We start from the raw sequence: 12158 nt of genomic DNA, 5'->3' as shown, positions 1-12158 counted from the left end.
CTGCAAGTTTTCACTGTTTACCTTCAGAAGCATAAATCTCTGCACAGATAATGTTCATATGTGGATTCCTGGTTTTCTGCAGTTAATTGTGACCCAAAGCGTATTTTTAAAGTGGTTCCAGGCAATAAAGTCTAAAAATAAATACATCTACTTCCTTTTTCTGTGTTCCAGCCTCAGTGACTCTGACACAGTGCTGTAATATTTACACCTCTGATGAAAACAGAGTTTGTAGTTGCAGAGAAATACTCGACTCATTTTGGGCATTTACGAGCAGGAACCTCAGAAAGCCCCTCGCTGCTTCACTGGTTAAGAAGCAAAGCAAACATTAGTTCACAGTGATGTTAATTAAGGCCCAAAGTTTAGGAACGAACGTCAGCACTTCACTAATGAATGTAATGCTGATTCATGTGCTTGTTTTGTAATGTGCATGTTGTGCGTTGCTATTTCCCATATTCTTTGGCACTGATAGATGAAGAGTCTCAGGCAGGACCGAGGCTGCCAGCTGCTGACAGTGAGCAGGGAGAGAGCAGCAGAAGCTGGGCAAGAGCAGGGCACCTTCAGCCCCCTTCATCAGTCAGAAATCATTTGGGTGTCTGTGTGAAATGTCTGATTTTTAAAATCTTTTTGTAGACATATTTATTAAATGTTTAACAATTATATAGAAGAAAGACAATGTAAAGAACAAAACATGACAAAACCAAAATGAGTTGAAGTTATGAACTGTTTCTGAGAGACAAATAACACCAGGATCCTTTTTGTGTAGCTGACAGCTGGTAACTGTGCAGGGGCGGGTCTAGCAAAGTGTTGCCAGGGGGGCAGGTAGGGCATTAACAGGGAGAGGGGGGCACAAAGAAATACTTTTCTTTCTTGTTCTCATTTAAAATGTCTAACTTTTAATAAATAATTATCTGAATCTTACAACAAACGTTTTCATCTGATGTAAAATGTATAGAAATCCATTATTGTACATAGTCATTTTTTAGGGTCCCATCATAATTTCTTCAGAAGTAAGTACTGCATATGATGCCAGTGTTTCCCACATTTTCTAGATTCTGCACCAGTACTGTGTGTAAAATGCATCAAAAAGTCCGTTTGATTCTTTCTCACCTGTCTTTCTGTCTCCTTTCACTTTTTAAAGGTTGCCATGTTAGAAAACATATTTTGCCCTGCCGTGCTGTTTATTGATGTGGCAAATGAAAGGTTTATGAAAATATATCTAAATCTGTCATCAGTAATCAGCAATGATCATGTCTCACCTCTAGTCTCTGTCTTAATGTCAGGTTTCCACCGTGTGTTGTAGATGTTCAGGAGGTTAACTCAACCAACAGTCTACTTCCTGTTTAGAATACCAGGACAGGGAGGATGGTGCAGGTTTAAGTTTATTAGACTGATGCATGTATACCAACAAGACAGCGTCCATCACTGTGACAACAGCGTTTGTTTTCATTCAAAGGCTTTATGGTTTTTCCTTTAATACCTGGGGGGCCGGTCTCCAGTCAAAATGCCCGGGACCATTTTTTGTCCCAGTCCAGCCCTGGTGTCAGATCTGCATGCAGTGTCAATGAGACGATCAACAACAGATCAGACAAAACACTCAGGCGGACACTCCTCTGTAGAAGGAAACATGGAAAGTGTGAGGTAATCAGTGCACAACATCACTTTGTATTTCAGGCTGTTTTTATATAGAACTTCAGCACCAATGTAAAAGTTCTGGTTTGAGGAAGATGAAGAACATTTTCAGGAAGGATGCCGTCTGCAAGCAGAGCTGCTTGAACCTCAGCGCTGAGGTCCAGACTACTTCCTGTGAAGCCACGTGATGTAAACCTGCTGCTGTAACTTCACAGTTTACTGAAGCTAAATGCAACGTTACCATATAATCTGTTTTCAACAAAGGTTTCACTCCGTCCGGTGTTGATGGAATGATTCAGGCCGTACTCGTCAGGCTTCCCGTCGACCACACGCATTTCAGTCACTGACAACAAGGGAAACAGCAGAAGAAAAGATGTGAAAAATACTGGATGATGATGATGGAGGATTAACCGCGGTGGCTAAACTGTTTCCTGTCTTTGTGGGCGTACTCACAGGGAAGTTTCCAGGCACGTCAGTCTTGGTGGCTAAAGTCTCCATTTTCCAACATGTATCGCTACAGGTGCAAAGACACAACATTAATCATCAGTGTAAATATTTTAATGCTGTCCAAACGGTGTTTGCTTTGTCTGTCCTCTCGCACTCACAGAGGAAACGAGGACGCCACCTTCAACCCATCTTCAGTTGGCTCAACCATGGCCGGACTTCCTGTTGGCTTTGTGACAGCAAACCACTTGAAATGAGAGCAAACTGCAGTCAAGCACCACTTACAGCAACCTGTGGACACGCAAATGGAAAGCACTGAGAATCATACAGAAGCATAAGAGCTGTTTATTGTAACACGTGTGTGTGTGTGTGTGTGTGTGTGTGTGTGTGTGTGTGTGTGTGTGTGTGTGTGTGTGCACATTAATAATACACTGATGTATGTTAGTTTGATTTATGCTATATCTGAGAAAACAACTGCAGAATTTTACATCAAAGTTTCCAAAGCTGATGTTTTGTTGTTCACTCTGTTTTATATTCATATAGTTTGTTGTTTTTAAATCAGTGGACAAAATAAATATTATCACACAAAATCCAGGGTGAAACATAACCAAATAACCTAAATGGTGAAGTCATTATAGAAGTACATGTTGCAAAGGTCAGCCTCCTGTATAGACTGCTAAACTGTCTGGGGGGGCCCTGCCTGTCCTCGTTGGATAAGCTCCACCCCTTTTCCATAAGACGGAGACATTTGTATGAAAATAGATGGGCAGTAAAATAAAAAATAAAAAATATTATGGATGACTCTGTAAATCAAAGTCGGCCTGAGGCAGAAGCAGAAACCATGAGGAGCACAGCACCACTCCCAGAAGGGCACGAAGTGAAGCCATAGCTGCTGAAGAGTGAAGACGTGATGATGGAGGAGATCACAGATGAAGATCTGCTGCCTGCTGACTCTTTATATAGAAGAGTGAGACTATCTCCCCACCAGCAGCTGCACTTATACAAACCCCAGGTGCTGGGATGGCTTTGAACATGTGACATTTTCTGCAAACACATGAACAGTTTCATAAGCACAAAGATTATTCCTGCAGCGGCAGAATCGTATCCACTGTGTGAGAGGTGAACGTCAGACAGTTCTTAGAAAATGTAGTTTCTCTTTAAGCTTTTAACGTCTCTTTTACCCCCATTTGTCTAAAACTACTTGACAGCCCTTCATGTCAGAGGTTTATTACCTGTGCAGGATGGAGCACATGGTCTCAGTCAGGCTGGACACGATCACTCCTACAGGAAGTAAATGTGATTTTATTTCACCTGTGAAATGATGAAAAACAGCAGAATAGCTCACGCTAACAAACGGGTGTTGAAATGTTTCATTTTCTGCTGTTTCACAGGTCAAAAAGGGCGTCGAAGCAAACTGAAGCTGAGCTGCTGCTGCTGTTGTAGTGCAGCATCTGCTGTGTGCTTCATCAGAGAACCTTCTGTACACAGCAGACAGAGGCTGCTGCCACTGAAGTCCATCTGCTAGAGAGCTTTAAACACTGGTTATTGAAGTGGCTTTGATGATACTGATACACAGTCTTTGCTGCTGTCACAGGACAGGGATCCACCAGGGAGTAGTTGTCAGGATAAAGAGCCTTCGCTTCTCTAAATATAAACTGGATACTTGTAGGAAACTTTGGGAAGCAGCATTTTTCCTCATATCGTCTAAACTGAAGTTAGCTCAGGTGCTTCTTCCATACTTGCTCTGCAGAAAGCCAAAGAGTTTGGAGCTCTGCAAACATTTGCAGCACAGCTGGATGTTTGTAACTTTGGTCACCTCTGTATCATCCCTCAGATTCTTTCTGCACAGCTTTGAAACCACGACAGCACGAGTGATGCTGAGGAGACGTCCAGTTTAAACAGACCTTTATTCCTGGAACACAAACACATGAAGTGATGCTGCTAAAGAAGAACATTTAATCGCACTAATGAATCAAGCATCTGTTTGTCTGTCAGTCTGTCAACAGTTCCTCTGATCGACTTCAGACTTGGTGGGTATTTTGTTTTTGCAGCGGTCAAAGTCGATCAGCGTGTTGCTTTGTCTGCTGTAAATCTGCCTGTACAAAGGGAAACATGCATGTTTTAGATGCAAACTCACAACATGGCTGCATTTTTGTGATTATGTGTATTTTATATTGATTTATTCTATTATGTTTTGTATATGAATCTTTACAAGTGTGTCGATACAAAGGCTTGATTAAAACAAAGGTCTCAGCTGTGCTGTTAGGGATGCTCTCATATTTGTTTCAAATGTAATAAATCAAAGGATTTCAGGCTTTTCATCCTTTTTATTTGTTTGGTTCTAACAGCAGCTGGATAAAAACATGCAGGTGATGAATATAATTGTGTGATATTATGAGCATTGTGAATAAAGAAAGAGCAGAGATAGTAAAAAGGAAACAGGTGATGGACGTGAGATTTTCAGAACAAAAGCTCCTCAGTGAGACGATCACCTGGACACAAGGTCAGGCAGCTGGGACTCATCTAGAGAGCAAAATGGAAAAGTGATCTGTGCAGAACATCACTGTTGATTGCAGTTATTTACATCAGACTTCTTCTCTGAGATAAGAGCACCATTTGTGGGAAAGATGACAGTATTTCCAGGCTGGATGCTGTTTGCAGGGAGAACTGAATGAAAGTCTCCTGCACCTCAGCGCTGAGGTCCACACCTGTGAACACAGATGAGGTCAATCTGCTGCAGCACGTAGAGCTTTACTGATCAGCAGGTTCAAAGGATTCAGCAGAGCGTAGAGTCAGAGCTAAATGCCACATCACCATAGAGTTTGTTAACAACAGCTTTCTTTGCCCTTTGTCTCGATGGACTGAATCAGGGATACTCGTCATACTTCACCTCAACCACGTCACTGAGAGACCCCAGCCTGACACAGCAGCAGAGATGATGAAAGCAGAAACAGCAAACAGATGCTTCAGTTGTGTTTCTCTCTGTGTGTGCGCTCACGCCCACTTGTGTGTGTGAACTTTCCACGTACCTCAGCTTGTTTCTCCAACATGAGCCATCAGGGCTGAAAAACATCACTAACACATGAATTCTTTCTCTTTTTGTTATCACCTGTGATCATGTGTCTCATGTTTCTGTCATTCACCAGTTCTTGTATAGTTACGTGTAACTAGACTTCTGTGGGACGTAAATGATTGTTTTGTATGCAGATCTGTACAAAGGATGGAAACACTTGATTACAAAGGAGATCTCAGCTGTGTTGTTATGGATGGACTTCAACGTATTTGTTAAAAAAGAGAATAAAGCAAAGTGTTTTAGCTGTTTGGGAGTTTTTGTTTGATTCCATTCAGTTTTATTTCTATGGAGTCAAATAATAAGAAAGGCTCTAGAACAGCCCTGAGTTTGTCCAGGTGACACTCCTCTGAAGAACAAAGACAAAGAGGAAGAAGGGGATTCGTTTTCATGTCTTGTTTCTTTCAAAATAAAAGCTGAAATGTTTTGGAAGCATGATAATATTTCAGCCAGGATGCCGTCTCCAAGGAGACCTGCACCTCAGCGCTGAGCTCCACATCACGCCCTGTGAAAGCACAGATATAAATCTGCTGCAGTGAGAAGAACTTTACCCAACACAAGTGTAGAAGTAGACATTTGACTTTACCTACAACCTGTTAACAACAAAGCTTTCATTGCCTCTGCTGTTGATGTGATGTAGGACTAATCATACTTCACATCAGCCATGCACACGTCAGAGGATCTCCAGGCTTTCAGTAATTAAGCCAAGCAGATGATGTGAACATAGCAATAGTAAAACATGCATCATAATCAGCTGTACAGTGGGGCAAAAAAGTATTTAGTCAGCCACCGATTGTGCAAGTTCCCCCACTTAAAATGATGACAGAGGTCAGTAATTTGCACCAGAGGTACACTTCAACTGTGAGAGACAGAATGTGAAAAAAAAATCCATGAATTCACATGGTAGGATTTGTAAAGAATTTATTCGTAAATCAGGGTGGAAAATAAGTATTTAAGTTTATTACTCTGTATCACACATGAGTGCCCGAGGGAGGTGGGGCTGACTGGGGAGACACAGGAAACAGAGAGACAGGGCTGACTCGACATGAAACGATGAAACGTGGGACATGGGAACAGAAACTAAACACAGGCTGAAATGAACACTGAGGGAGGGACAACTAAGATTACTGAGAGCCTGATAAATAAGAAGAACAAAAACCAAGAAAAACAAGAGTCAAAGAAAAGCAAAAACACAAAGCATTGGGCCAGGACCCACTGCTGTGACATTTATATGTGATAAAAACATTAAAAACTGCTCACATGTTGAAATCTTTCTACGTATACTTTAGGTTCAGCTCTGCAGCCTGGCATTTGGTTAAGCATGATTCAAACATTTGATTTTGTTTAACTGGTTTTAATTATAGTTACTTTTTGTGAACATTTGTTGCAGCATTTAAAAAAACATCATTTATTTTCAAACTTTTATTTGATTTAGAGCATCATATTTGACCAACGTAAATGTTTTAATTTCATATAAAATAACTGAAGCAGTGAACTAAATATCTGAAATCTTTCCTTCCTTAAAAGTTGTAATCCTACTTAAGTTATAGTGCAAACGCTTAAGCAACAAATATACTTGATGCTAATTAATTAATATTTCCCTTTGATGTTGCAACTATGCGGTCACTTCTGTCTTTAAACAAAATAATATTTTCCAGTTACAGAAATCATAAAGTCCAAACTAAAGTGCTACTGTTGCTATATGCATTTTATATAAATCATGGATGATGGTCCTGACATGAAGGAAGAGAAAGTTACAGGTTGCATCCTTTGACTTTGTCTCCGTGCCTTTGGGCCATTTTCAGAAGGACAGATGTTTCTGTTCAATTCTTAAATCAATTTTTTCAAACACAAACACTATTTTAAAGCTTCTAGAGAGTAAAATATTAATGATAATTATAATAACAATAATAAAAACAAAAGCTCTCAGATCCATCAAACCAAGCAGCAGAAAGAACAATAACTGAAGAGAAAACTTTAACCTTGTAGACTCCATTATGTTCCAGCTGCTCTACAGACGCTGTGACCTCGAACTTAAGCAGGTCGTAAAGTATGTGCAGCTCAATAACTTCATAATCAGACCCTGTGGTATTTAGGCAGCAGAACAACTAAGAATAACAACTACAAATAATGTTTTTAGGTTTCTGTTGTACTGCAAGGTTCTGTACAGGAGAACCAAACCAAGAGCAAATATTACGTCTCATTTACACCTGAGCACGAAGAGCCATCAACATTTAGCAAATTGAATCATCTTTGTTTAGATGCAAGAAGAATCATATAGAAATGAAAAAGTAGAAATAGAAATCCAGAGCAAAGATATCCTCTAATTCAGCGTAGCACATGTGCAGCTGCTGCGATTCACGTAAGCATTCGGCTCGTCGCTGTTGCAGATTTTTCTCTCGCTGTTCTGGCTCACAGCGCTGCAAACACAGAAATAAATATCCCCAAAGGTGTGAAAGGGAGCTAATTAGTAAGAGTATTGTTACTCTCCGCAGGAGTAGTCCAGCAGTAGAAATCAGTCCAATAACAAGGTGTGTAACATCTAGCAGGGTGACAGAAAAACCCAGGGTAACTTCTAAGGACCTCAACGTCTCTCTCACATTGTGTTTTTTAAACATGCTTCCATTTGTCACTTCAGTCTTTACTCTGAAATACAGGAAGAGAAATCATGGCTGAAACAATTTCTCATGAAACCAGGGGTGTGGTCCAACAGTCAGTTTGGTGAGGAAGGTTCCTAACTGAGAGAAGTGACCCAGAAGTATCTGTGTAGCAGCCACAATGAATCCAGATCATGAGCTTTATTAACTGATCAAAGTCTCTTCTTTCATCTTCTGTATCATTCAGTTTGCATTGGTAATGCCCATTATTGTAATGCTTTTTTAAGACGAGCAAAACTTTATTTCACTTTGGGTTAGCTGGGATAAGTGATGGATGGAGGGAATTTTACTTCAGCCACAGAAATCCTAAACAGGAAGGAGGAGCAGAGTTACAGTGGATCACTATCCAGCAGGGAAACAAGGTTTATTTCAATTTCTTGGCCATGAGTGAGATTTACTGAGTGGGCAAATTAGGGAGACGACACCATCAGATCCCGAGCCCTCCATGTGTTAATCAAGAGACGGCTGCTGTGCTACATCCATAAATAATGAATAAATTAGGAGCTAAAGCTGAAAGGACAGTTTATTTGTACCATCTTCACGTGAACACATTCAAGAACATCACAGATGAAGAAACATTAAAAACTTCCACACTACATAAAGCAAGAAAAATAGTTTTTCTTTCAGGTGGTTTCAGAAAAACAGAAACATCAAACATCTCCAAGACTCTCTTTGAAAGAACTAAAAACCTTTGTTCTCATGGTCCAATCATGAGTGAACTCCCCGATGAAGCCTTGTGTGCTAAAACATGTCAGAGTTTTAAAGGTTAAACATGAGTTTCCAAAACGTTTTGCTGGAGAACAATGAACTATTTGACTGAGTTTCAATCATTTACAGACGAGCAAAACCAGGACAGAGAAAAAAGGACAAAACTGACTCAGTAAAACAACAGAAAAGAAGATCCCATGTAGATCTGTATTATGTAGAAGTTCAGCCCAGCAACCAGTTCAGTTCAACACAAGTTTAAATGATTCTATCTGAACTCTGTGGAGCCTGATCTCAAGCTTTTTGAGTCCGACACAGAAACCAGAGGATCTTTCTGTGTCTTCAGATTCACTGTGATCCAGTGATGGGAGTGATTTCAGCCCTGAGTGATGGCGCTGATGTTTGCACAGAGCAGACAATGAGGTGAATGTTTGGGCACATTGGTAACAGTGAAACAGTTTATTAGTAACGTGGGATCGTTTGTGTGCAGAGTATGAACTGAGATTCCTGAAGCTCTTGTCACACTGGTCACAGCTGTAGTTTCCTTCCATGTGTGCACGTTCATGCCTGTTACAAGTACTTGAATGTGAGAAGCTTCTGTCACAGTGTCTGCACTTGTGTGGTTTCTCTCCTGTGTGGACTCGTTTGTGTGTTTTAAGCTGATCTGCAGTGGTGAAGGATGACCCACACTGATCACAGAGGTGCTTTTTAACCCCACTGTGAATCAGTTCATGTTGTTTTAAATCACTTGATGTGGTGAAGCTTCTCCCACATTCTTTGCAGTATTTCAGTTTGTCTCCAGTGTGTCTACGTTGATGTACTTTTAGGGTCTTTTGCCGACTGAAAGTTTTTCCACAGAGGTCACAATGAAAGTCTTTCCCACCACCACAGTGATGACAGGGTTGAGAACTGGATCCATCTGTGTCGCTCTGCTTCTAAACAAAGACACAAAGACAGTGTAAGTCAGTCCTTCAACATTCGTATCCTGAACGTCGCCTGAAATAAAGAGCATCTCTGCAGACGTCCAACTACATTTGACTGTTTCAGTTAACACACTCAGTTTACTGGGCTGCAATAACTACAATACTACCACCATAATACTACAGTAATACTAAAATCATAACTGAAAGGAAAATCTGAATAATCACTCAGAGCTGCTTTTCCATGCAGTAGAATTGCTATCATGCTAACACAGTTTAATGAGCAGACTTGTTCCAAACAGTCAGGCTAAAATGACAAGATAACAATATAAATACATACCTCACAGTAGCTGCACTTGTAGAGTCTCTTTCTGGTGTGGATCTGTTGGTGTTCTCTCAGGTGATGTGGAGATTTAAAAGTCTTCTCACACAGGTCACATTGATAAGGTTTCTCCTCAGTGTGGGTAAACATGTGTCGTTGTAACTGTGCGTCTGTTGTAAACTCTTTGCCACACTGTTCACAGCAGTACACATCATGTCTGGTGTGAATGCGTAGGTGTGTATTTCGGTACCCTCTCTGGCTGAAAGTTTTTCCACAGATGTCACAGCTGTATGCCTTAATTCCAGAGTGGGTAACTAGATGCTTCTGTAAGTGGCTACTGTGAGTAAAAGCTCTGCCACACTGATCACAGCTGTACGCTTTAACTCCACTGTGGATGAGTTGGTGTGTTTTTAGGGAACCCTTCAAGGAAAAAGACTTTCCACACAAGTCACAGCTCAACGGTCTCTCTCCAGTGTGGATGACCTGATGCCGTTTTAGTGAAGCTTTCAGAGTAAAACCCTTCCCACACAAGTCACAGCTGTATGGCTTAATTCCAGAGTGGGTAACTAGATGCCTCTGTAAGTGGCTACTTTGAGTAAAAGCTCTGCCACACTGATCACAGCTGTACGCTTTAACTCCACTGTGGATGAGTTGGTGTTGTTTTAGGTAACCCTTGAAGGAAAAAGACTTTCCACACAAGTCACAGCTGAACGGTCTCTCTCCAGTGTGGATGACCTGATGCTGTTTTAGTGAAGCCCTCACAGTAAAACCCTTCCCACACAAGTCACAGCTGAACGGTCTCTCTCCAGTGTGGATGACCTGATGCCGTTTTAGTGAAGCCCTCACAGTAAAACCCTTCCCACACTCGTCACAGGTGTGTTTTTTCTCTCCCTTTCTTCTGTGAGGTTTGTCGGCCTCCTGAGAGCGCTGACTTCTGGCTCCATGTTGGTCCTGCAGTGACAGAGATACAAACAGAGGCAGTGAGTGAAATGCAGTCGTGGAACAAACTCAACCTTCAAACTCCATTAACACTAGTTTTAAACCTGAAGGTGGAGCGTGGCACCAAACACCTTAAAGGTCTCTTATCCCCACCTGCTGGTAGTTCTAACACATTACATCCAACCTGCTGTTAGAGATAATTCATGACTGTTCAAACACTAAACTCATGCACACACACACACACACACACACACACACACACACACACACACACATTATTTTATAATTTAGATTATTTTGTTGTTTCCTATTACATATTTCTATAATTTGTATAGATTTATACATAATTATTCAGTGATAATAAATCCTATGTTTGTTTATTCTAAAGGAACCCCGTTAGCTTCCACAACAGATGTTGCTCGTCTTCCGTCAAATACTCACATAAAATATTACACAATAAAGTGGATTCAAGATATCCACATAATTTCACTCTTACATCCACAGTGAGGTTTCACAATTGTTCAAATATAAGCAATCAATAATAATAATAATAATAATATTTCTCTGTCAGCCTTCTCGGTTACGAATCGTCTTCTGCTCCTCTGTCATGCGGCGTCCCACAGGGCTCAATTTTAGGGCCACTGCTCTTTTCACTGTATCTATTGCCTCTGGGTTCTATCCTTAGAAGGCATGGGATCTCATTTCATTGTTATGCCGATGACTGCCAACTTTATTTGACACTAAAACACATGGATGGCATCTCCATAAAACCTCTCTTGACTTGTCTAGATGACATTAAAGCTTGGTTGGCTCTAAACTTTTTAAATTTTAATGAAAAGAAAACAGAGCTGTTGGTGTTTGGACCCAGTGGTCCCTGTGAGTCCTCCCCTGTTGTTTTAGGATCCCTGGAAGTCTATTTTAAATCTGTGGTTACTGACCTTGGTTTTAAGTTGGACAGTGATTTTAAATTGGACAACCAAATCAGAGCAGTGGTGAAGTCCGGTTTTTATCATTTAAGGCGACTGGCAAGAGTAAAATCTTTTCTTTCGAGGCAGCACCTTGAAGCAGTGATCCATGCTTTTATTTCTTCCCGCCTGGACTGTAACTCACTTTATGTGGGGGTCAGTGAGTCGTTGCTCTCACGTCTGCAGCTGGTTCAAAATGCGGCTGCACGACTCCTAACAGGAACTCAAAAAAGAGAGCATATAACCCCCGTGCTGGCCTCTCTGCACTGGCTGCCTGTGTCTTTTAGAGTTCATTTTAAAATTCTTATGTTTGTTTTTAAATGCCTTCACAGTCTTGCCCCGCCTTACCTCTCTGAGCTTCTTCATCTCCACACACCCTGTCGGTCTCTCAGGTCAGCTGACCAGCTGCTCCTGGAGGTACCGAGATCCAGGAGGAAGCTCAGAGGGGGCGGGGCCTTCTCTATTGTGGCTCCAAAGTTATGGAATGATTTGCCCATGCACGTTAGA

The 12158-nt window shown here is 41.1% G+C and overlaps 1 long non-coding RNA gene across 1 annotated transcript; it reads right to left on the bottom strand.

The window, feature by feature from the left end:
* Positions 1 to 9239: 9239 nt before the first annotated feature.
* Positions 9240 to 10694, bottom strand: LOC143420846 (uncharacterized). Its single transcript, XR_013100581.1, has 2 exons — positions 9766 to 10694; positions 9240 to 9440 (listed from the first exon to the last, which is right to left on the bottom strand). It is a non-coding gene; the product is annotated as an uncharacterized LOC143420846 (long non-coding RNA).
* Positions 10695 to 12158: the final 1464 nt, after the last annotated feature.

Source organism: Maylandia zebra, linkage group LG2, assembly GCF_041146795.1.
Source record: "Maylandia zebra isolate NMK-2024a linkage group LG2, Mzebra_GT3a, whole genome shotgun sequence".
Lineage (NCBI taxonomy): Eukaryota > Metazoa > Chordata > Actinopteri > Cichliformes > Cichlidae > Maylandia > Maylandia zebra.
This window is presented reverse-complemented; position numbering and strand designations above follow the sequence as displayed.